The sequence below is a fragment of the Cervus canadensis genome, chromosome 10 (assembly GCF_019320065.1).
Source record: "Cervus canadensis isolate Bull #8, Minnesota chromosome 10, ASM1932006v1, whole genome shotgun sequence".
NCBI classification, from domain to species: Eukaryota; Metazoa; Chordata; class Mammalia; order Artiodactyla; family Cervidae; genus Cervus; species Cervus canadensis.
The window spans coordinates 40,574,124-40,600,207 of NC_057395.1; the positions used below are offsets into that span (position 1 = coordinate 40,574,124).

At 44.6% G+C, this 26,084-nt stretch overlaps 1 protein-coding gene across 1 annotated transcript in view; it reads left to right on the forward strand.

Moving 5' to 3' along the window:
• Nucleotides 1–26,084, forward strand: part of SLC24A3 (solute carrier family 24 member 3) — a 422,665-nt gene that overhangs the window by 106,618 nt on the left and 289,963 nt on the right. The window lies entirely within an intron of this gene.

The following is a 26,084-nucleotide window of genomic DNA, read 5'->3' on the forward strand; positions in this document are numbered from 1 at the left end:
GGACATAACTTACAGAGGTATTCCCCATCCCATCCCCTAGAGCCCAATTAAAAAAAAAAAAAAGCTTAAAAAAGAAGTCTACTAAACTAGGACTGTTTGCTTTTGAGTATGTCGGACGCAGGACTACCTTACTCACAAGATCTCTGAACGTCAAATGAGACGAGGCACAGCAAGTCCGCATGCGGTGCCTGGTACAGGATCGGAGCTCAGAAAACATCAGTTATGATGACTGAACGTATTTGGTAGCTGCGACGATCTGACCTTAGCACACTTGAGAATAATAAAAAATGCTCGTCCTGAGTCACTGGATGCTTCCTCTCATTTCAGTCATTTGAAAGCTGGCTGTCTGTGGTGGCGGCTGATAAGTTACAAATTGATGTCAGAGGGCTAATTTCACTGCCCTCTCGCCTTGTTAGAGGAGGGGACACCAGCCAGAACACTGCTTTTCTTGGTGCTAAGGCACTCCTCAGATCCATCTAATACTGTCTTTAAGTTGTAATGTTTTCCTTGAGGACTGATAAGATCCACAGTGAGATTGGGTGACAAACATATTATCATATCCAAGGTAAAAACCCTTTGATGTTTACCGTGGGGCACTTTTTTTTTTAAGTTATTTTATTCAAGTATATCTGATTTACAATGTTGTGTTGGTTTCTGGCGTACAGCAAAGAGATTCAGTTACATATATAATATGTATATGTGTATATATTCTCTTCCATTATGGTTTATCGCAGGGTATCGAATGCAGTTCCCTGTGCTATATAACAGGACCTTGTTGTTTATCCATCATATACATGATAGTTTGCATTTGCTAATCCAAAACTCTTACACCATCCTTTCCCCATTCTCCTCCTCCTTGGCAACCACAAGTCTGTTCTCTATGTGAGTCTGTTTCTGTTCCATGGATAAGTTTATTTGTGTCATATTTTAGATTCCACATATAAGGGATATCACATGATACTTGTCTTTCTTGGTCTGACTCACTTCGTTTAGTATGAGCATCTCTAGGTCCATCCATGTAGCTGCAAAGCCGTTGGATGCATTCTTTGCTCCAGTTGATGGGTGAGTAGTTCTGCTTTTGAGAAAAGGGTTCTTTCTGATTCACCCCGAGAGGTGTTACAGTCCCATAGACCCCAGATTCATGGTCGCAGAGCTCTGTGGTCGCAGCTGCCCTAGTCGTCATCCTCTCCAGATTCCATGCCATGATGATTTGATGTCTCTACCCATCCATTTAATCAGAGAAAATCAAAGCTGTGGGTTCATTAAAGGGCTGCCCTTAGGCTGTGTCTATAGAAGGCCAGTTATGCAGCTGGACATGGGGGGAAGTCAATGATCTTGTTCTCGCAAGCTCTTGAACACAGTCTGATATTTGCATTAATATTGTGACACATGCTGTCCCGGACAGTGTCTCAGACCTTGGATGAATGAGTTCATCCTCCTGGTATGTTCACTTTTCAGTCTTCGCCCTGGCAGTTGACAGCCAAGGAGCACAGCTTTTCAGTTCTGACAGCTGATGGCGGTGAATGGAAGGAGGGATTTTTTTTCTGAGATGATGTCAACTCATTCATAGCCCGGGGTGTCATCTTCTTCAATTCCTAAAATAACTTAGATTATGGCTGAGGACGCCTGGCCACCAGACTGTGTGTGAGGGGATCTTTCCCTCTGGTCATGGTGTCCCCCCGAGTTCTTCCTTCTGCTAAGGTCTGGGAAGCAACAATGGAATACTTGCAAGGAGCAATGGAGGTAGTTTGGGGAAAGATCTACTTAGTGAGAAGTGGGCAGGGCGAGAGGACCAAGAGGACAGGGTGTGCAGTCTGTGGAGTTGCTATAATGAGGGGCCATCACCACCCTGAGCTGGAGGAGGAGAGGAAGGCAGGGCCCCCAGTGCTGTGAGCCATGGAGAGGCAGCTTGACAGGAGCTCGGGGCCAGGAGAGAAACAGGCAGTAAGTGCCCTGGACTCTCTCCTCCCCTCCGTAAGCTCCCGCCAGTGGTCAAATCCCCCTGGGAGCCAGCAGTGGCCCCCAGAAGCCAAGTGTGGCCTTCTGGAGCTCAGAGCAGGGGCTGGGGCCTGGGAACGGTGGGTCAGGAGGAAGAGAGGGAGAATTTCCAGCACCTTCAGTTTTCCTTTATTAAATGCAAAAAGCACAGAACAAAGCTTGTTTCCTTTGTTTTACAGAAATGGATTCTGTGGAAAGCCAGGAAAAATAAATCCAGCCAATAATTACGTTTCTGTTTAGAGATTCATTAAAACTGGACTTTGTACCGAGAGAGAGGTGGCCTGAATGTTTCATGAAGGTTTACTGTTCCCTCCATTTATTTTGATTAACATTTCTTTATTTCTTCAATTTTATTTTTAAAACATCCTATTACTATTTCATGATACCCAAGTATCAGATCCTTTTGTTCTGTTGTGATTCACACAATGGGAAGAGAGTTTCTGAGGCCCTGCCTATTCATGATGGCTGGAATGGTGAATCTTGGAGATGGTTGTAACCTTCTCCAGCTTTTGAGGGGTTCCTGCTTGCCTCCCTAAGTCCTCCAACTCTGTGGCCAGGCTGGGGAGGGGTGCAGAGGCAGGCGGCTACAGTGGCATTGTCCCCAGGGTCACGGTATATGGGTCACCAAGAGAAAAACCCATTTTTGTGTCCCTGTGGGAGAGTTCCCCGCGCCGCCCCCCCCAGGTAGGGAAGCCAGTGGGTGGAACACACAAGACAGAGAGGATGTCACAAGATTTGTTACCTGCACAGAACATACGGTTCTGCCTCCATGACTGATCATCCCACTTATATGTATGTGTGTTTAAATTGAAGTATAGTTGATTTTCAGTGTTGTGTTTTTTCAGGTATATAGCAGAGGGGGCAGCTACATGCTGTGGATCCTATCCTGGAGGAAAAATTCTCTAAGGGACGTTATTAAGTCAGTTGACAAAGTTTGAATTTGAACAGTAGATTGGATACAAGAATTATATCAATGATAAAATTATTGAAATTGTGTGCCTGGATCATGTAAAAGAATGTTTTTATTACTGAAAAATAAGCATTGAAGTATTTAAGGGTGTAGGGCCATGATGTGTGCTATTTACTCTGAAACAGTTCAGAAATAATGAAGAATGGATGGATGGATGGTTGGATGGGTGGATGGATAGGTGGGTGGATGGGTTGGTGGATGGATGGATGGATGGGTGGGTGGGTGGATGGATAATGGCTGGATGGGTGGATGGATGGTGGGTGGATGGATGGATGGATGGATGGATGAGTGGATAGGTGTATGGAGTAGATAGATTGATGGATGGAAATAGATGGCTATAAATAGAAATTATATAGCTATAGATAGAATGATGAAGCAATGGGGCAGCAAGGTGAATCTGGATAAAGGGTTTATGGGCATTCAATATACTATTCTCACAATTTTTCTGTAAGTTTGAAATTACTTCTGAAAAGAAAAGTTTAAAAAGCTCCCCTTTTGTTGATGGTTTGATTGATTTATGTAAGATTTATGGAGCACCAGTCAGATTCCCATTTTGCATGCAGTGTGCCAGGCAGACAAGCCCCAAATTCTCATGAAGTGCCTGTTCCTGGGGGAACGTGACGGAATAAAGAAATCTACAAAGAACAAAGTTGCTAAGGAGAAGGGAAGTGGGGGTAATCAGGTGGTGATAGGGTTAATGGGAGGGGTCCCATTTGGTCGGGGTTGTGGGGGGAATGGAAACCTGGTTATGGGAAGGAGTTGGTGCTGTCCCCACCCAGGGAAGAACTTTCTGGATGGAGGGACCGGCCTCTGAAAAGACCCACTCTAGGCCAGAGATCCTTGGGGAACAGAGAAGGACATAGGGGTTGGGGGTGGGACAGGAGGGGTCAGAGCCTTGGGGCACTCAACCACTGGAGGAGTTTATTCTCAATAGGGGAGGAAGCTGATGGAAGGTTGGAAGAATGGAGATGACTTTAATGAATTCGTGTTTCCAAAGATTGCTCTGGCTACCTCCTGGGGTATGAGTTGTAGGGGGACATTGAGCAGGAGAAGAGGCCTGGGGGCCACCTCCATAGCCCCCACCAGGACCAGGAGAGGCAGCCTGGGCTCCCGGCTCTTGTCGGTTCTCCCTGCCCCCATGGGTGTGAACGCCTGTCGGAATAGAGGGTGACTGTATAAGCACACTGTCTCTTTTTTGTCTTTTATACCAAAACATATCTTTAGCGCACTCACTCAATGCCTCTCAGCAACTCTAAAAATTGACCAGAATTCTTTTTCCAACATGACTTTGACACATGCCAAGAATGACAAAAATGCATCTCTCTCCAATTTCTTTTTTTTCGCTCTTGAGCTACTTTCAGGCCTGAGTGTTGGGGAAGAATAAATAGAAACGCAGATCATGGCTAAAGAGGCCCCATTCCACAGGGAGAAAACCTCCCAAAATCTCAGAGGAGTGTCTGAAGGATCACGGGAGCCCCTAAAGGAGGAGGAAGAGGCCGGGGCTGGGGTGGGGGGCGGGCGTCAGTCCCTCAGGCATCCAGAGGCCTCATGGAGTATTTTATTAAAAGAATTAAAGGCTGTAGTCTTTCTTGTGAATGGGTTCCCACCTCGGCTTCTGCCCTATGCCATCAGCCACCCTCTTCTAGAATCTGGAATCCTGAAGTCTTGGAACCAGGAGAGTTTAGAGAGGACATTCTAAATATCTCCCCCAACCCTTTTTTTGCTCCCTGTGTCAGATGAACTGGGTTTTTTCTTTAGCAGCTGGAGGGGCCCAGGGACCGGATGCTGGTGGCTACTGGATGGCTGTTTTGTTGAGGTATGATCCTGCCAGAAAGTGGAAATGAGGGGCCTGGAGAAGTGGTGATTCTTCAGGGTGGGTGGCTCTTGACCTTCACAGGTAGAGCAGTGTGTGTGTGTACGGTGAGCGTGTGCCTCTGTGTATGTGTATCTAGCAGGTAGGCGGATGCACCTTGGGATGCCGGATGTTTCTGGAAAGATATTTTTATCGGTGACATCAATAGTCCTAGTCAGGTGTCTTGATGGTCATAGAGAGAGGTGCCTTTTATCTTGTCTCTGGGCTGGTTTTCTTGCTCTGCAGCACCACTCCCCCACAACCAGGGCATTCAAACCAGGGTCTGTGAAGCAGTTTCTGGTGGGGCTCGTGTGTATGCGTCCTCAGTCACTTCACTCATGTCTGATTCTTTGCAACCCTGTGGACTGTAGCCCGCCAGGCTCCTTTATCCGTGGGATTCTACAGGCAAGAATTTTACTGGAGTGGGTTATCATGCCCTTCTCCAGGAGATCTTCCCAATTCAGGGATTGAAACCATGTCTCTTACATTCTCCTGCATTGGCAGGTGGGTTCTTTACCACTAGAACCACCTGGGAAGCCTGATGGGGGCTTGAATGGACCCCAAATGGATGCTGTGTGTGTGTGTCTGTGGAGAGGTGGGGGACTTGGCCTGTTACAAAGTGAGAAGAAGAAGGAATGATTCCACCGAAGTGGTTTGTGGCATCAGTAAGAATCAGAGAACTCGGAAGGAATGGAATTTTTTAAAAAGAGCCAACTTGTATGTGTGAATTTCCATTTTGTTGAGCAAACAAAATGCTACTGAGTCTGGTCTTGCTAATTTTTAATTTTTTTGCCTTGTAAATAGATGAATCGATCATTGAAGGTGGTAATTTGAGGAAAATGGAAGGGAAGAAAGCAATGCTGGCGTAACTGTTGCCTGCTTGTTGTACCTCTTCAGGGGTAGTAAATGACCCTCTAGTGAACACAGCTTTGATTTTGGATGTAGTCGCAAGGCCGTCGAGCAGGAATAACGTGTGGGATCTCACTCCCTGTTACCACTTATGGTGAATGAAGACAACAAAAGTAATGGTTGCCACAACCCTGTGAATGCACTGTTGTCTCTCGGTGTCTGATAGGGATGGGTTCCAGGACCTGCCTTGGGGACCAAAATCTGCAGATGCTCAAGTCCTGGGTATAAAACAATGTAGTGTTTGCATATAACCTATGCACATCCTCGCTATACTTTATTTTTTTATTTTTAATTATTTAAAAAATTTTTGGCTCATGGGATCTTAGTTCCCTCACCAGGGATTGAACCCAGGTCCTCAACACCAAGCACGCTGAGTCCTAACCACTAGACTGCCAGGGAATTCTCTATCCTCCCTATACTGGAAATAATCTTTAGATTACTTAGAACGTCTAAAGCAATGTAAGTGCTATGTAAATAGTTGCCAGAATGAGGCAAATTCAAGTTTTGCTTTTTGGAACTTTCTGGAATTTAAAAAAATATTTTTGATCCATGGTTCATTGAGTCTGTGGGTGCAGAACTGTATTAAAAAGGTTGACTTGCACATTTTAAATAGGTGGATTGTATGAGATGTGAACTGTATTTGAATAAAGCTGTGAGGGGGAAAAAAAGACAACAAAAGAAAAATAGACGTGTTTGGCATGAAGAAATTAAGTTTTTAAGAGTCAAGGAGATAGCACACACACACAGATTCTCTTCCATGTGATCCAGTCCACTTATTGTAAAGATTTGATATTGGGTGAAAGATCCTTGAGCCGGACTCTGGGGACAGTTTCCAGAACCAGGGACTTACTGTGTTCGGTTTCTCAATGGAGTCAAATGTCCTTGGAAGGTGGTTTGTTTTTTGGAAACAGTTAAAAATAATTCAAAGGTAGGTTTGGTGATTGAGTCATCAAGCTGAGAAATACCAACACTTTTATAAAATAAAAAATAAAAAAAGTTCTATGGAGTAAGAGCAATTATTTTCTTTTGGGAGATCCCATAGCCTGACTCCTAAGGCTAGGGCTCAGCAAAATACCCCTGTTTTTGTAAGTAAAATTTTACCAGACGCAGCCACGCCCAATCGTGTATGTGTTCTCCATGGCTGCTCTTTTGGTTCAAGGACACATTCAAGACCATGTGGCCTGCAAAGCCTAAAATATTTACTGCCTGGCCCTTTATAGGAAGAGTTTTCTGGACCCTGACTTCCATTCTTCTTTTGACTTTTTTGAACGGGAGAAAAATCTTCCTGTTGGCATGGGGAGCAGTTCAAGGAGCCTGTGCTTGTCCGTCCACCGCCCTCTCTTGGCCTGGGGGAAGCTGGTGAAACCTCCAATATATATATGAACTTGATACATGATCCCACTGCAACCTTTTCAACCCCAGCACATCGCCGTTAATGAATTACAGAGACAGAACTTCCGAGGCACCCTCTGTAAGCATGTGAGGTCGAGGCAAGTTGGCCTTGGGGTCGCAGGTTGGATCTGCCACTTAGTGTGTGGCCTTGGGCCAGCTGGCCCCTCCGAGTCTCTGTTTCTCATGAACAGGAGAATGTTACATCACAGTCCTTGTGTGTGGCAGTCCAGAGAACTTTGCAGGGAGGATTAAATAAAAAAATGGACTCCCAGGGCCTCACACATAGTAAAAGTCCATAAATGGGAGTTCTTCTTGAAGCAGCATATTTTAGTAAATAAGATGATGGCCTTGGAGAAATGGCTTGCTCAGAACAAGTTCATATCTGCCATGGGAGTGTCTTGGGAAAGTAGTCTTCCTTCGTCCTTTGGGAACCCTGTTGTGTCTGTTAGCTACAGCTGTGTAACAGGACACCCTGAAATTCAAGTGTTTAAAATAATAAGCATTTACTGCGGCTCCTGAATCCAGGGGTCAGCTGGGTGGTGATGCTGATCTGGGTCAGGCTCACCTGATGTCAGCTGAGTTGGTTCCTGAGCCTGTGGTCATCTGATGGTAGCTGGGAGGTGGCTAGATTGGGTGGTCTCATGTGTTTTGAATGTCATTACTACCACATTCTCTTGGCCAGATTAGATCCCAATTACAGCCCAAATTCAAAGAATAGCTGTCCCCAGAAATGGAATGAGCTGAAGAATTTGATTGCAAGGATCATGGACAGGGATAAATGAAGAGCTGGGGACATTTTGTAATTGATCACATTGGCTTCTTCACCAGGATGGTAAAAAGTTCAATCAAGAAATCACAGACATCATGCCTTTCATCTATATCAATCGTCAATTCAAGTATCCAACTATTTTCAGCAACCACTGTTAGCTTTATCTTAAGACACTGAATATACAGTCTCTACTTTTAATAGGAAGGGAAAAAGCTATGAAATGAAATCTTCAATGAAGTTCTACTTGCCAAACCCAAGTTCTCCCTTGCCTTGTCATCTCTCCAGACTTGGGATAGCAGATCCTTTGACAGGACATTCATTTGGGGTCTGCCTCCCACAGTTTGTCATGTAATAGGGTCGGCAAACCTCAGGGCCTGTTGGCTGGTTGCATATCGAGTTTCTCTGACATTTTTATAAGCACCACAGTCCTCGGATCCATCTGTGAAGGAGCCCTCAAGCCCCATTTCACAGACTCATGTGGTTCCCTCGGGATGTGTCGTGCCTGCTCATTGCCACCAAGGCCACTTGAGACATGAAAATCGTGGCCGGATGGGGCGCTGTCTTGGCCTCTGGGATCAGGCAGTCCTTGGATGATGTGCTGGTTTGATCTTATTGGCTCTTCTGTTTTAGCCAGTTGTGTTCAGAGTTGAACCAACTCTTAAAAGCATGAGGGGCTCAAGAGCTTAGCCTCTGGAGTCAACAGAACAAGGAAAGCTGACTCCATCCCCTGCAGGTATGACCTTGGGGAAGATTCTGACCTTGAAGGCTTTGGGTCTTACATTAGTAAGATGGGATCAGTAACAGGGCTGCAGAGACACCACGAGCTAGTGGCTTGGGAGTCATCTGAGTTCAGTGTGTGGGATAAGCACTCACTCGATGACAGCTCCTATTAGCGAGACTATTTTTATGGGTCTGACTCCAGTGTAGTGAGCCCCTGGCGATTTTTAAGTCTGAGTTATATGCCGGATTTTTCCTCTTTGAAGGGGGTCTCCGTCGCCTTTTTGAGCCTGGGTCTGGGTGGCCCTGTTTGAGTGGGAACATCCAGGGGTTGCCATGAAGATGTCATTTTTTGAATCACACAGGGACTTTCCACTTGAGAAGGGGGTGGCTTCTCTTCAGCAAAGGGATGCCTTCCAAGCTCCAAAAGAGCTATAAACTTGCTGAATTGTGGAAAGGCATTCTTGGACCTGAAGCTCCCAACAAACCAGGACCTGTTTGTCATTAATTTGAATGCTTCCAGAGCATTGTATCAGACCAGCCTGGTGTCTCCCCCGGGGCCTCTCACCAGGCTGTGACCACGGTTTGGAAAACTCTCTGCAGTCCTCCTCCTTGTCTTGAGGGCCATGCTTCATGCAGGGCAGTCATTTTTGTCTCCAGGTAGCTGTTTCATTTGTTTTCCTCTCAGCTCAGCATCCATGTGGGTGTCTGCAGAAGGGGAGAGAGCTCGTAACTCAGTATACTCCGTGAGAATCTGTGGAGATATGTATTCCTACGCTATCTCCGAACCTGTGTAACAGTTGGTAGGAGAACATGTCAGTTCACTTATCTAGCTGTTCAGAAATTCTTTTATTTCCTGTTTTCTAAGGAAAAGTTAGAGGAGCAGGTTAGGAGCACCGAAGCTGAGGGGTGGTCGAGTTAGAAGAAACAGAAAGGACTCCATAAATGTTGGCATTTCCTTGCACTTGGCTTCCACGTGGTGTTTCAGAGAGACCCCGCCCTGTCCTACCTGCTGGGTAGAGTTGTGTTCTTAACCCAGGGCTGTGAGATTTGCCAAGCCCTGCAGGCCAAGGGCCAGAAACTGACAGGGTGGGGACAGGGCTGGGCTGGAGACGGCCTTTGTTGGGTCCTAAACACAAGCTGAGTTGTTTGAAGGAAGCTCTGAGTAACGCCTTGAGTGTTTGATCCATCATGTGTCACCCATGATAGGTTGGGTAGAGGGAGATAGAAATAAAGTGAATAATTCCCAAAAGATGTCCTTGTGACAGTGTGTGAAGCAAGGGATGTTTTTATGTTTATGTGTTTCTCTTTTTTATTTTTTAAATTAGGAAAGTATGATAACACATTTACAGGAGACTTGGACAATCAGAAAAGTTACATATAGTTCCACTCTATATTACAATTATTTTTTAAGTAGATGAGATTTTTAGTTGGAGTTTCAATATCAAACTCTCAAAAATCAACAGAATGACTATACAGAAAAGTAGAAGGATATAGTAGACTTGAAAACACCATGAACCAATTCAACATAATTAAGATTTATACAGTTTTCACACAACAGTAAGATACAAATTCTATTCATGTTCCCATGGACTATAAAGTATGAGACACTGGAACATACCCAAGGACATAAAACAAGGTGCAAAAACTTCATGGTCTAAAGATATTGAAACCATACAGAGTCTATTGTCTTATCACTGTGGAATTATGTTAGAAATCAATATCAAAAGATATTTGAAAATAACCCACATATTTTCAAGCACAATGTGACATTTACCAAGAGAGATCTTTGACTCAGCCATTGAAAGCCTCAATAAAGTTAGAAGACTGAAAAAGAATTGATTGATGAAGCGACAGTCCAACCAGGACCCTCACCCCTGCATGCACGTTGCACTCTTGTCCTGGGGACATGGGGCACATGAGGTCCCAGGGGGTGGTCTCCGATCTTTAGGACTAGGATGGTGTCTGTTATCACTTGAATTGTGTCCCTCCCGCAAAGCTGTGTTGGCATCCTAACCCCCAGCATCTCAGAATGTCACCTTATTTGGAGATGGGGTCGTTGCAGAGGGGATCAAGTTAAGATGAGGTCATGGGGCTAGACTCTAGTCCAGTACAGCACATGTCCTGAAAAGGAAGCGTTTAGGGATGATTCACATTGCAGCACAGCAGAAACTAACGCGATATTGTAAATCAACTAAACTTCAGTAAAAATAAGCAGGTAAATAAAAAATAAATAAAAATTAAAAAGTCAAAAGAGGAGGCAAGTCAAAAGAGGAGGCATTTGGACACAGACCGGTGGGGATGCCATGTGAAGGGCGTGGGGGGGATGCTCTGGCAAGCCCTGGGTGCTTGTTGTTGTTTAGTTCCTAAGTCATGTCTGACACTTCTGGGAACCCATAGACTGTAGTCCTCCAGGCTCCTCTGTCCAGGGGGTTTCCCAGGCAAGAATACTGGAGTGGGTTGCCATTTCCTACTCCAGGGGATCTTCCTGACCCAGGGATCAAACCTGGGTCTCCCTCATTGCGGACAGATTCTTTACTGTCTGAGCCACCAGGGAAACCCAATAGGCAAACCAACTAATTATTTTAGGTTGAAATGTTTAAGTTAGGTTATGAAGAAGCTGGTGAGAATCACTGGGGAATTTTTCCTTGAAGAAAGATTTTCACACACCTTTCCCTCCCACCAGGCACCCTGGATCAGAGTTTCTATGAGTAGAGTCCAGGTGTCTGTATTTGACAGAAGGTCTGAGGATCACTTGAGGGTCATACAGGTTGGGTCTTAGAGTGTATTCTAGTGGGATTCTAGGCCGTGAAGAGTTGCCTGTCTTCCCGTAAAGCCTGGGCTGTGACATCCGACCTGATGACCCAGGGAGCATTCTGTCTTTCGCTTCAGAGATTCTAAAGGTAAATATTATAGTGTCCCACAGAAAGGATCCCAGACTTGGAAATGGAGTGCAGGCTTTTGCATCATGACTGGGCGTAACTTCCAGCCATCCAGGAACCCTGCTTTGGAATTTTACATCATTTTGTGGAAGTCCGCGAAATGGAAACAGTTTCCCATTCCATAAACCCATAGAATGCAGCCTTTTGGACATCATTGAGCTGATTTGTTTGTTCTACAAATGAAGAAACTGAAGGCCGTGGAGGGTGTGGCCACCCGTCTGATCCCTGCAAAAGGCGGGTCTCGGTTTGGAGGCTCTGGGTGCCAACTCTGATGTTCTCGTCGTCTGTGCTTCTGACCCTGTGTCCATCCAGCTGCAGCTCACTGACCACAGTTCCGTGAGGTCTGTGCTCCAGATGGGCCCTTCCTGTAGGAGTCACCGTGATGTGGTGACAAATGAAGCTGTTTCTGGCTAGGACCTCGGCTGGAACGCGGGGAGTGTGCCCGGCCCAGCGAGAGCATATGCTCCACACTGCACGGGGCAGGGTGGAGGGAGTCACGGCTTCCGCTCAGGGTGTTCTGTGGACGGCCTTCTCCAGAAGGCTGTCTACATCACCCTAATTCCACATCCTGTAGACCTGTGCATGTCATCTTCCACACCTCAGGGATGCTCTGTCCTGGTGGTGGTCATCGTTCTGGGTGGAAAAAAGACCTTAGAGAGAGAGAGAGAGAGAGAACGCGCCATGTAGTGGAGCTGAGCTCAGCTCCTGGGCTTGGACCCCGATGTCTAAGTCTCAGCTTCACCCTTAATCACAAGAGAACCTCATCGGGCTCAAGATAGTAGATATCGAAAAGTACTTTGAAGCTTTATAAAACACTCGTTATTACTGTTGTTATTAATGGAATGTTGGCCCACATCAGGTTGATATGGAAACTCAGGGTGGGGCACAAACTTCACTTTGTACCTTCAAGAAGAGTTAAGTACCAGTTTCTGTGGGTTTGGTTTTCTTTTGCCAACTTTCAAATGATGTGGAAATATGATGCTGTATACAGCAAGTTAAGCTGACTGGCTCTGTTCTCCTGAAGCTTAAAATCTAAGGCAGAAAATATTGGCAGTGACAGAGGTGACTGGGCCGTTATTCAAAGCTGATTCATTAATTAATCTGCCTTTATGTCTTGCCCAGGTGATGGGAAGCAGGGATGGAGCCATGGCACCTATGCTCTGCTCTAGGTGAACCCACCGAGATACATTTCTGCTGAGTTGGCAGTGTTAATCTTTGGACAGGTCAGATGATCCAATAAGATCATGCCCAATTGTAGGACAAACATACATTGAAATCTTGGTCAGTTATTAAAAAATGGGTCTTTGGGTATTGGGTGACACGGGAACATATTTATGATAAATGTTCTAGGTGCAAAAAGCAAATTACAATATGGAAGTATAGATACCAAATGTTAAGAAAGGGTTTCTGGTGGTTGGAAGAAGTTATTTCTGTTTTCATCTTTGTATCTGTTGGTGTTTTTCAAGGAAATACTAATTCTGCCAGATGGTTGTGGCTTCACTTGAATTGGATCTTTAAAAAAAAATTTTTTTATTGGAGTATAGTTGATTTACAATGTTGTTTTAGTTTCAGGTGTATAGCAAGGTGATTCAGTTATCCATGTACATGTATCCACTTTATTTTTTTAGATCCTTTTCCCATATAGGTGATTATAGAGTATTGAGTAGAGTTCCCTGTGCTCTACAGTGGGTCATTATTAGTTACCTGTTTTATGTATAGTAGTGTGTATATGTCCGTCTCAATTTCCTGATTTATTTCCCCCCACCCACTTATCTCCTGGTAACCATAAGTTTGTTTTCTACATCTGTGACTCTGTTTTTGTTTTGTACATGACTTCATTTGTACCCCTTTTTGTTTTTGGATTCTACGTGTAAGTGATATCATATTTGTCATTCTCTGTCTGACTACTTGCATTGGGTCTTGATGGATGTATAATAGTTGAAAAGGCAGGAGGCTGTCCTGAGGAATGAGTATTTGTGGAGACATAAAATAGAAATGAAAATAGACCTATGGCCTAGTCTAGAAATGTCTGGGCCACATGCAGATGGTCAACCAGTTAGGGTTTTCAGGGACGTCTGGCTGGAAAAGAGAAGGATGCGGAAGTGTTGGGCAGCAGTGTTGGGTAAGTTCAGTGAAGCTGAGTGGTGGAGGGTCTTACGGGGCTGCTGGTAGATTTATCTCCATAAAGGGAGAGGTGATAGAAGATGTTGCATGCTTGTTAAGAATGCTGGCGAACAGGGCGCCTTGCCCCTGCCATGTTTTCCAAAATCACTGGGTCGTGGATCTTACCTGGAGCCAGTACCAACATTGAACCAATATTGCAGTATTTTAGACCTCAGTCCACACCATGGATACAAGCCCTGGGTTCTGAGCCTGGAAAGACTCATGGTGAACTTCACTTTTGAGCATTGGTTTTTGCGTTGGGGAAACCACTATCTGGTTATCTGTGGACACCGCCCCCTCCAGCGAGTAAACAGGATGTTGGTCCATGACGGGGACATGTTCAGGCCACAATACAGTGCATTGCTGTATCACTGAAAAAATCTTGTGTGCCATTTTATTGTTTTTAATTTTTTGCTCCTTCATTATTTTTGAAATTGAGAAGGAAGAAATAAAACTGCCTTTGTTCACAGATGTCGTGATTGCTTATGAGAAAATCCCAAAGAGTCAGTAAAAAAAAGCTCATGGAACTAATAAGTAATTGTAGCAAAGTTGCAGGATACAAGGATTCAGAAGTCAATTGCTCTCTTGTATACAAGTAACAAGTACTTGGAATTTGATATAAAAAATACAACACTATTTACATTAAAAGCAAAATAATGAAATACTTAGGTATAAGTCTAACAAAACATGTACAAGATCTATATGAGGAAAACTAGAAGAATCTGATGAAAAAAATCAAAGAACTAGATAAATGGAGAGATATCCCATGTTTATGGATAGGATGATGCAATAGCATTAGGGTATTAGCCTCCAAACTTGATCTTGACTAGATAAAATGCAATTCCAATCAAAATCCCAGCAAGTTATTGTGTGGATATCAGCAAAATGATTCTAAAGCTTATCCAGAGAGGTAGAAGACCCAGAATAGCCAACTCAATATTGAAGGAGAACAATGATGTTCGAGGACTGACACTGACTTCAACCCTTTGTATAAAGCTACAGTAATCAAGGCAGTGTGATATTCACCTGAAACTGATTAATGTTGTATGTAAGTTAGGCCTCAATAAAGAAGATTTAAGTAAGTTTCTATTGTTTATTTAAAAAGTACACTGCAATATTGGTGAAAGTAGAGGCAAATAGATTAATGGAACAGAATAAAGAGGCCCCCAAAGTGGAGGCAACCAAGATGTCCTTCAATATGCATATGGGTAAGCAAACTGTGGTATATCCATATGATGGAATATTATTCATCAATAAGAAGAAATGAACTGTCAAGCCACAAGAGAACATAAAGGAACCTATTGTGCATGCGTGCTATATGTCACTTCAGTCGTGTCCGATTCTTTGCAACCTCATGGACTGTAGCCCACCAGGTTCCTCTGTCCATGGAATTCTCCAGGCAAGAATACTGGACTAGGTTGCCATGCCCTCCTCCAGGGGTTCTTCCTGACCCAGGGTTCAGAGCCAAGTCTCTTATGTTTCCTGCATTGGCAGGCAGGATCTTTACCACTAGCACCACTTGGGAAGCCCTCTTAATAAAAGCATATTGCTAATTGAAAGAAGCCAGCCTGAAAGGCTTGCATACTGTGTAACTCTAAATATATGCTCTTCTGGAAAAGGCAAAATTAAAGAGATAGTAAAATATCCGTGATTGCCTGGGGTTCCAGGGGATGGAGAAAGGGAAGAATAAGTAGATGGGCCATTAACCACCTATATGAGATATTCTGAATGGTCGAACTCTTTTGTATAATACCATAATGGTGGAAACATCATTTGTCAAAACCCATAGAACTGTACCACACAAAGAGTGACCCTTGATGTATTATTAAAATAATACTAATAAATCAATATTGGTTCATCAGTTGTTATAAATACAAAATACTCATGCAAGATATTCGTAACAGGGGAACTGGGCTGAGGGGGGATTGAGAGGGCACAGGGGAACTCTCAATTGTACGTTCCACTCAGTTTGTCTATAAACCTAAAGCTTCTCTTAAAAAAAAAAACTATTAATAAATGAAAAGAAAAGGGAAACATTATATAGACTGGAGTTTTAAAAATATAAATATTTGTGAGTGATTAACTTATAAGTTAGAGTCCAGATCTTCCCCATAAAAATGATTCCAGGTAGAAATGAAAATGTGACATTATCAAAATAAAAAAACGCTGTGCTGACACACGTGGCACAGAAGACGACCGTGGACTCGGGAGCCGAGCCGCATCGCAGCCTGTGCCTTAGAAGCAGAGATTGTAGATGAGTTAGAACTCAGCTTCAGATGTCTCGTCCACCAGGTGAGGGTGCGGCTGTGAAGGGGAAGGGAGGCGCTGTCTTTGAAGCGTGCTGACAGTAGCGCCTAGAACACAGTCCCTGGCCGCTTGCCCTGCCTCCGGACCTCTCAGGGTGCTGGACTTTGATCCAGTCACTTCTCTTTGACCCAATCAAGGCTTGTCCATCTTTGGCTTTTTGTCTATGACTGGGCTGCCAGTTGATGATGGACAGTGGCTCTGGAGGTCACAAGGTGGAGATGGACCTTGCTCCTCAAAGCCATTTGTGCAGGCTCTGCTGGAAGCAATGGGCTCCCCATGTGCACCTTCAGTTTCACGCTGTAGCACTCCAGACGTTCTTTACGGGTGGCAAAGGCAGTTCACACTTCAGACGGACCTCTTGAGGATGATTTGCTTTCTACAAGGAGAACTGGGAATTCCCAGCTGGTTGGAAGGTTCTGTCCACTCTCATTTGAGCACTAGTGGTCCAGTCTGCCATACGTGTGAACACAGCCGTATCTGGATGAGCGATCCATCTGTGGTGGGGCTGAGCTGTCACTGGGTTGGACAGTGCAGCTATGGGTTATTTCTGTCATCTCAGAAAATTCTGCCAGACAGTACAGATAAGAAGTATTCTGCCTCACTCACTAACTGCCTCTGTATCTCCTGCATGCATCTGTTCTCACTGTGCGTGTGGTCACCACCCTAGTTCTGGCCCTCAGTGCTGACTGATCACTACAGACGTCCTTTAGCAAGTCTGGTAAAACGCTATACCTCCTGCTTTTCAGATGACAAAGCTGTGTCTCTGCTGGGCACACAAACCCTGCCAGGACCCACCTCACTTTTGCCATGCTATCTCTTCCTGCTCCCCAGCACACACCTGTGTGCATAGCCTGTGCACACAAGACTCCTGATGTCCTGCACACTCATCCTTCCCCTCCACACCCCTGTGCAAGGTCTGACGTCCCCCTCCAGCCTTGGTGTGGTTTCCCTTCTCTCCTCCTGTCGATATCTTCTCCAGTTTGTGGCATACTTCTCAAATCTCACCTCCTCAAAAAAGGCATCATGGCCACCCAGCCAGATAATTCTTTCTTGGGGAAATTCCCTGGCAATTTATCCTTTCCCTCTCTTGAGGTGTGTAGCTCATCTTGCTTCAGGAAATTTGGTCTGCTTTTTAGGGCAGGTACAGTGTTTGCATCACTCGTTGCTCACTTCCTCCTGGAAAATACATCCCTTTTGAGGACAAGTGCTCTGTTGCCTTCATATATGCCAGCTAGACTCATGCTTTGCCAAGCAATACATATTTGTATTGCTTACAAGACCCTCTGACCAAGAAACCATCTCCAGAGTTACTGCTCCAAGAAGTTGTTTCCTAAATCACCATAGAAACAAGCCAGCATACTTCCACAGATCCCACGTAGGGAGACAGCCGTAGGACTCCTGTCTCACCCTGTCTCTCTTGACCACCTTTTAGCCACACCAGTCAGGAGTTTCCTTTTGCTCACTAAGGGATCATTTGGTGTAACAGACACTGCTGATGCCCAGATTATGTCTCTGCAACACCCAATCTTCTCTTGCCTGAACCAGAGTCTTTTTCCTAAGGGGTTTTGGATGTTCTCCAAAGCCAGAGAAGACTGCTCTACCTGCCCTACAAAGCAGACCAGACATTCCGGAAAATGAGCATCCTTGGGAACAGTCCCCAAGCAAGAAGTGATGGGAGGTAGGGTACAGATCCCCCCGCTCCCTCTCCAACTGTGTGGACAGCTCTGAGCTGCTGCTGCATGTGGTTCCCCAAGAGCACTGACTTCCAGCCCCACAGCCTAAGTGGCTTGATCACTTAAGTCTTCGTTGTCTGCATTCCTCCCCTGCCCCACTTCCCCATGTCAGAGTTCCCTTTCCCTCCCATTAAGTGAGCTGCCTTAAATCTTTGTCTCAGATTCTGCTTCTGGGGAGCCCAAATTCAGGTTGACTGTAAAGTCACCTTCCCTGGTAGCTTAGACAGTAAAGAATCTGCCTGTAATGCTGGAGACCTGAGTTCGATTCCTGGGTTGGGAAGATACCCTGGAGGAGGGCATGGAAACCCACTCCAGTATTCTCGCCTGGAGAATCCCCATGGACAGAGGAGCTTGGTGGGCTACAGTCCATGGGGTCACAAAGAGTTGGACATGACTGAGCGACTAAGCACAGCACCAAGTTACCTTCATTTCTGGCATTCTGGCCTCTTTGGTTTTGACATCCTTCAATGAGCTCTGGCTGGTATTTTTGTCTACACTGTTTGCTCCCTGTGAGACATATGTCTAAGCTGTTAGCTGGAATGATTGCTTCATTCATGTCATACAGCTAATCCTTGTGAGTGACATGTTCAGCTGGGGACCCAGCAGGATGAAGAACATGTCTTGAGAGTGTGAGCACGGTTGGAGGGCTCCAGGAGTTCTGGAGAAGAGGGTGTGGTGCTATTCTTCATAGCCCTGGCTCCTACCTTAAGCCAGGGATTATTGAGAGTCACCAGCTCTACTGCTTCTAAGGAATGAATGCCCAGCTGGGAAGTTTATATATGAAAAATGTGAAATACTGTTGCAGTGTTAAATATCTTTTTCCCCCTGTAGTTCATAAAAAGAACATTTAATTAAAATATTAATAGAATTTGGTGGAAGACATCAAAGTTACTTTGCAGAATTTCTGTGACAGACTTATTTTTATCTGAATTTAGTCCTACTTCTCTTTCCTGAATCCGTGCCCTTCTGTCCTCTGTTCATTCTCTTCCTTCCTTTCTCTTTGCCTCTCCTTTTACCACGTTATTTGTGCTACTGTATTTAAACGATGTTAAACTGCTTGCTTTTTAAAATATGCATACAGATAACTTGATTTAACTGTTTAGCATTTAAATGTGTTAGAATTTTCTAAACAAAACAAGGATCCATCTGCGGCACACATGTAGCCATCTCCCCTCCATTGCTCTTGCCAGATATAAGTTCAGTTCAGTTGATCAGTCGTGTCTGACTCTTTACGACCCCATAGACTGCATCACGCCAGGCTTCCCTGTCCATCACCAACTCCTGGAGCTTGCTCAAACTCATGTCCATCGAGTTGGTGATGATGCCATGCAACTGTCTCATCCTCTGTCGTTGCCTTCTCCTCCTGCCTTCAATCATCAATCAACATATTCTTGTCAACCCAGAGCTCACAGAAGCCATTGCTGGTTGATGGGCATTCTCATGGGAGATGAAATTTTTCTGATTTAACATAAGTGCTTAGAACAGGGAGACCAGTTTAGGCAGATACTTGATATGCCTTTTAGTTTCACATATCCTTATCCTCTGTTAGGAGAACATCAAAAGAGAGGAAGGTTCTAGGACAGCTTCTCCTTGAGTTCTGCAGTTGTGAGTCAGCCTTGGGTGCAGCCCTACGCTGACCTGTTCATCACCTTGAGAGAAATCCAGGAAAGATGAGAACCACACGCTGAGTTTTCGCTCATCTCTGTCCCAGTCCCAGTGACAGTTTACTGAAGACCTTTAACAGTATATACAGATAGGGTTCCTCTCCTCAATGGTTTTGTACATTCTGATGCCTCTAGCTTTTCCCATAAACCAGCTCCCAGGTCCCTTGATCACTGTCATCATCTCCCTTGGATGCTTTCATGTTGGCCTCTCTGTGATGGTGCCCAGGGGCTCAAGTCCAGGGCCACCCTCCATAGAGTCTTTCTAGACATTTCCCCCAAGTCTGTGCTTCACCGGTCTTCCCCAGAAATGGCCTTGGCTTTGTAGGCACTATCAGCTGCTCTGCCAGCCCCATTGTAGGTGTGGCCACCCTTGTAGGCTTAGTGGGGGATTGTGGCCTGCTTTTCAGAAGTCCAGCTCACGCCTGCTCTTCCCTGTCTATCACATCTCTGCATCGTGGGTTACGCAGCATCTGGACTGACCCTCGGGACCCAACTGCGGGACTGTCCTCTGAGTCCAGGCGTGACTCAGCATGACGCTAGACCTCTGACTTTCTGGCCACCCCCATCATTTCTGGCTTCTTGTCCTAGTTTGTCCTCCTGTTCCAGCCTGGGATTAGGCTTGGAGAACTTCTTCAGTGTTTGCCGTGTCCTCTGAGTTATGTGATTAAGCTTCTTGCCAGCCCTCATGTGGGCATTACTGCTGGTCTGTCGCAGCCTCCTCCAGATCCCTCTCCTGGGGTATTCATCAGGGTCTTTACACCTCTGGCACCCCACCAGAGGTTGTCTTTGTGCAGCTTCTTCTGTACACCTCCCGAGGCTCCTGCTCATGTCTCTTGTTTGATTGCTCCAGTGCCTTGATTTCCCCTCTGGTGACTGGTCTGGGTGACAGGCCAAACACTGTGATACCCAGAGAGTCCGTGGGTTTTAAGAATTATGGAAAACTTCTCCAGACCCTTCACACTCCTCTGACCCACGAGTGTGGCTCCAAATGGTCTTACTCCTGGCATCAGTGCATCAGGGGGATGCGGTGCCCACATGTTCCTGGGCGTCTCAGGTTCCTGGAGGCAGGAAGATGGGGATTCGTGAGCATGTGTTTTGTTGAGGGGGAGCTCTCAGGTGGAGTCTGTGAAAGGAGGAGAGAAGCAGATAAGGCAGGGGAAGAGGCCAAGGGGGATGCTTTCTCAGGCCAGGTTCAGTCCGGGCCTGACGGAGTGTCGGGGAGGGCCACTCCTGCAGCTCTGGTCACACTCAGGATGGTCCCTGCTCAAGTGAGGAGCCTGAGGCTGCTTGTATCCATCAGTCCTTGGACACCTCCAGGGCATGGGGAGCCCAGCCTTCCAAGGGGCAGTTCTGAGGATAGAGTCCAAGCTGTAGCCCCAGCAGCAGGGGGTTGTGGTACCAGCTGCCAGGGGAGCTCTGGACTGGTGCCCATGGCAGCAGGAGCTCTGGAGGAAAGGAGCTGATGCTTATTGCAAGGCTGCTGTGAGCAGCCTTGTGGGGAAATTCCACATCCATTCCCTCATTTAATTCTTAAAATGCCCCATAAGCACTGCATTGTGTTCCCCTGGGTGGGATCCAGGAGCTTTCTAGGGTCTGAGAAATCAGGACTGGAGGAGCTGGGGTTTGAACTAGATTTGTCATTCTGGGTTTCTCTCCTTAAGCCCAGTTCCCTGCTCTGGACCTCACTGCTGATTTCTGCTGTACCAGAGACCTCAGTTTCAACATGTTCTCAGCCTTTGATGGGGAAAATCATTACCTAGGAATCTCCTGGGGACTTTTCCCCAAAGTCTTCTTTTAAAGTGTTGAAGGCTCTCCTTCAGACCTATTTGCTTTTATTTATATGGTTGCACATTTAGAAGTCAAAACAAACCTGTTTGTCTGTGTTCCAAACAAGCCCATGATAGATTCAGATCACTAGTTTTGGAGGTGGGTTATTTAGAGGCAGGGGGAGGCTGAAGGTCTGATATGAAAGGAGAGAGAATATAATAACAGCAATAAAAAAAATTAAGTTTTGGGCCATTCAGTGTAGAAAAACCTATAGCTGAACACTCTACTTGGCCTTAAGAATGTCATTTTATTACATCCCAGAATTAACTGGAATTCATTTGCTCATTTTTTTTTTGAGTTAATTTATTTAGTACCTATCATGTGTCACATACTGTGCTAGAGACACAATGATTAGTGAGACGTGGTCCTTCTTCAAAAAGAATACGTTCTTTAAAAACTGCTTAAATGGTATTTTTTCACAGAACTAGAACAAATAATTTCACAATTTGTATGAAAATACAAAAAACCTCGAATAGCCAAAGCAATCTTGAGAAAGAAGAATGGAACTGGAGGAATCAACCTGCCTGACTTCAGGCTCTACTACAAAGCCACAGTCATCAAGACAGTATGGTACTGGCACAAAGACAGAAATATAGATCAATGGAACAGAATAGAAAGCCCAGAGATAAATCCACGAACCTATGGACACCTTATTTTGACAAAGGAGGCAAGGAAAAAAAAAAAAAAAAAGACAACCTCTTTAACAAGTGGTGCTGGGAAAACTGGTCAACCACTTGTAAAAGAATGAAACTAGAACACTTTCTAACACCATACACAAAAATAAACCCAAAATGGATTAAAGATCTAAATGTAAGACCAGAAACTATAAAACTCCTAGAGGAGAACATAGGCAAAACACTCTCCGACATAAATCACAGCAGGATCCTCTATGACCCACCTCCCAGAATATTGGAAATAAAAGCAAAAATAAACAAATGGGATGAATGAACTTAAAAGCTTTTGCACAGCAAAGGAAACAATAAGCAAGGTGAAAAGGCAGCCCTCAGAATGGAGAAAATAATAGCAAACAAAGCAACAGACAAAGGATTAATCTCAAAATATACAAGCAATCCTGCAGCTCAACTCCAGAAAAAATGACCCAATCAAAAAATGGGCCAAAGAACTAAACAGACATTCTCCAAAGAAGACATACAGATGGCTAACAAACACATGAAAAGATGCTCAACATCACTCATTATCAGAGAAATGCAAATCAAAACCACAATGAGGTGCCATTACACACCAGTCAGGATGGCTGCTATCCAAAAGTCTACAAGCAATAAATGCTGGAGAGGGTGTGGAGAAAAGGGAACCCTCTTACACTGTTGGTGGGAATGCAAACTAGTACAGCCACTATGGTGTACAGTGTGGAGATTCCCTAAAAAACTGGAACTAGCACTGCCATATGACCCAGCAATCCCACTCCTGGGCATACACACTGAGGAAACCAGATCTGAAAGAGACACGTACACCCCAGTGTTCATCGCAGCACTGTTTATAATAGCCAGGACATGGAAGCAACCTAGATGCCCATCAGCAGACAAATGGATAAGGAAGCTATGGTACATATACACAATGGAATATTACTCAGCCATTAAAAAAATTCATTTGAATCAATTCTAATGAGATGGATGAAACTGGAGCCCATTATACAGAGTGAAGTAAGCCAGAAAGATAAAGACCATTACAGTATACTAACGCATATAAATGTAAATCCAGGGCTGAGTCATGTCAATGTATGACAAAAACCACTACAATATTGTAAAGTAATTAGCCTCCAACTAATAAAAATAAATGAAAAAAATTTAAAAATTAAATAAATAAATAAAAAGTCAAAACTGCTTAAAGAGGAAACAAGAAACGAGCAAGTGTCTCCCCGAGCAAGGTCCTTTATCACATTAACCCAACTAATAGGCATATATCAGCTGATAAGCTCACAAAAGGATACATAACATCATTAGTCATCAGGGAATTGAAAATTCAAACTTCAATGAGATAACACTGCACGCTCACTAGGATGGCTCACATTTAAAATCTGACAATGCCAAGTGTTAGCAAGATGTGTAACAACTGGAACTCTAATCTGTGGTTGACAGAAATGTAAAATGTGCAGCCACATTGGAGAACAGTGTGGAGTATCTTATAAATTAAACATACACTTACCATTATGGCCCAGTGATTGTACTCTTGGTGTTTCCCCCAAAGAAATGAAAATATATGGTCACAAAATGACATGCATGTGAACGTTCATAGCAGTTTTATTCATAATGGCCCCAAACTGGAAAAACCCAGGTATACATCAACTAGTAAATGAATAAACCAGTAGGGTGACATACATGTAAAGGACCACTATTTAGCTCTTAAAGGAATTAACAGCCAAACACACCACAACTTGAATGGATCTCAGAAACATCCTGATAAATGAGAGAAGCCAGATACCAAGGAGTACATACTGTGTACTTACATTTGCATAAAATTCTAGAAAAAGCAAACTAATTTACTAAGGCAGGAAGCAGATTGGTGATTACTTCAGGGCCAGGTGGGCCCATGATGGATGCACCACAAAGGGACATGAAAGAATGGTTGGGGGCAATGGACTTGTCCACCTTAAAAGGCTGCAGTTTTATTGCAAATACTTGAATAAAGTTGATTTTTAAAAAGCACATAGCAGCATGCCTTCAGTTCAGTTCAGTTCAGTCCAGTCACTCAGTCGTGTCCAACTCTTTGCAACCCCATGAACCGCAGCACGCCAGGCCTCCCTGTCCATCACCAACTCCCGAAGTTTACTCAAACTCATGTCCATTGAGTCGGTGATGCCATCCAGCCATCTCATCCTCTGTCGTCCCCTTCTCCTCCTGCCCCCAATCCCTCCCAGCATCAGAGTCTTTTCCAATGAGTCAACTCTTTGCATGAGGTGGCCAAAGTACTGGAGTTTCAGTACTTCATCATCAGGCCTTCCAATGAACACCCAGGACCGATCTCCTTCAGGATGGACTGGTCGGATCTCCTTGCAGTCCAAGGGACTCTCAAGAGTCTTTTCCAACACCACAGTTCAAGAGCATCAATTCTTCTGTGCTCAGCTTTCTTTATAGTCCAACACTCACATCCATACATGACCACTGGAAAAACCATAGCTTTGACCAGATGGACCTTTGTTGGCAAAGTAATGTCTCTGCTTTTTAATATGCTATCTAGGTTGGTCATAACTTTCCTTCCAAGGAGTGAGCGTCTTTTAATTTCATGGCTGCAGTCACCATCTGCAGTGATTTTGGAGCCCAAAAAAATAAAGCCTGACACTGTTTCCACTGTCTCCCCATCTATTTCCCCTGAAGTGATGGGACCAGATGCCATGATCTTAGTTTTCTGAAAGTTAAACTTTAAGTCAACTTTTTCACTCTCCTTTTTCACTTTCATCAAGAGGCTTTTTAGTTCCTCTTCACTTTCTGCCATAAGGGTGTTGTCATCTGCATATCTGAGGTTATTATCCCGGCAGTCTTGATTCCAGCTTGTGCTTCTTCCAGCCCAGCATTCCTCATGATGTACTCTGCATATAAGTTAAAGAAGCAGGGTGACAATATACAGCCTTGACATACTCCTTTTCCTATTTGGAGCATGCCTAGCATGTAGCAAATGCTCAATAAATGGTAGATTTAAGGAAAAAATTCTAGTCTACAACCTGCAAGGTTCTCACCAGCCTCACTCCTAAGATACATCACTTCCTATTCTGTAGGCAGTTCTGAGGTACAGAAACCCCCATGGTCTTCCCTGTGGGGCATAAACACATACCCCACTCTATGTGGTGGACAAGGCTGCTTCCCGCTGAAAGCCATGGTGTTCTCTTCCATCTTGGGATCCTTTAATTTGGATTCAGGCTTCCTGAGGCCTGGCCACACGTCTGCTAGGCTGAGTCGGAAATCTGCCAGCTCCCCACGCCCCTGCCCCACCCAGGCATCCTTCCGGCCAGAAGGGAGGAAGTCACATGTGGTTCTAATCACCAAATTACAGACTCAGCCTTCACTTGGGTTTCAAGTCATTTTGGAGGCTCCCTTGGAGACTGGACCCACTAGTTCAGTTCTCATGTTACATTTCCATCTGTGTTCAGAACAATTCACAAGACGGGCCCTGGGTAAAATCCAATAAAAGGAGACTGAGAGAAGACAGGTCAAGGACAATGGCACAGTTGCAAAGAGCTCACCTGATTCTTGAGCTTTGCATTTTTTATCTGCTGAGATAAACAAGTGCAACTTTCTTTTCCTCTTTAAATCAGGATCTGATTTTTATTTCTGCCCTTGTGTGTCCTGAAACCTTGGGGACCCTCACGGACTTTAATAGTCACTGACCTGATTCCTTGGAGACCCCAACCCTGCTCCTCCTCCAGGGGTACTCAAACCCATTGGCAGTCTGCTGAAGAATCTTGTTTTGAAGACATAGGATAAAAAACAGGGCAACAGAAGACAATTTGCCTTTGTTGAAATACATTTATCAGTGTAGTGAATAAACAATCTGGGGATGAAATAATAATCTATGTGCTTCTTTATTCCATGTTCAATAGCAAGAGCTGGTGGAGAGTCTGATAACTACTGTAATTTTGAATTGTTGATGAGCATAAATGCTATCTTGAGATACCTGCAAAGTGTCATGGGCTGTAAAATACCTGACAGCTATTGGTGCTAAAGGCTAAGAAATTACTAATACACCATGCAGTTTGCTGCCCACGTTTATATTTGAGGGAAATGCTGCATTTCAGGTAGAAGTTACTAAAAAAGATGTATTTCCTCATCCCTGTTCAGGGTCCCCTATATTCTCTCCCTAGACCCGTTGGTTAAGAACCACTGATACTG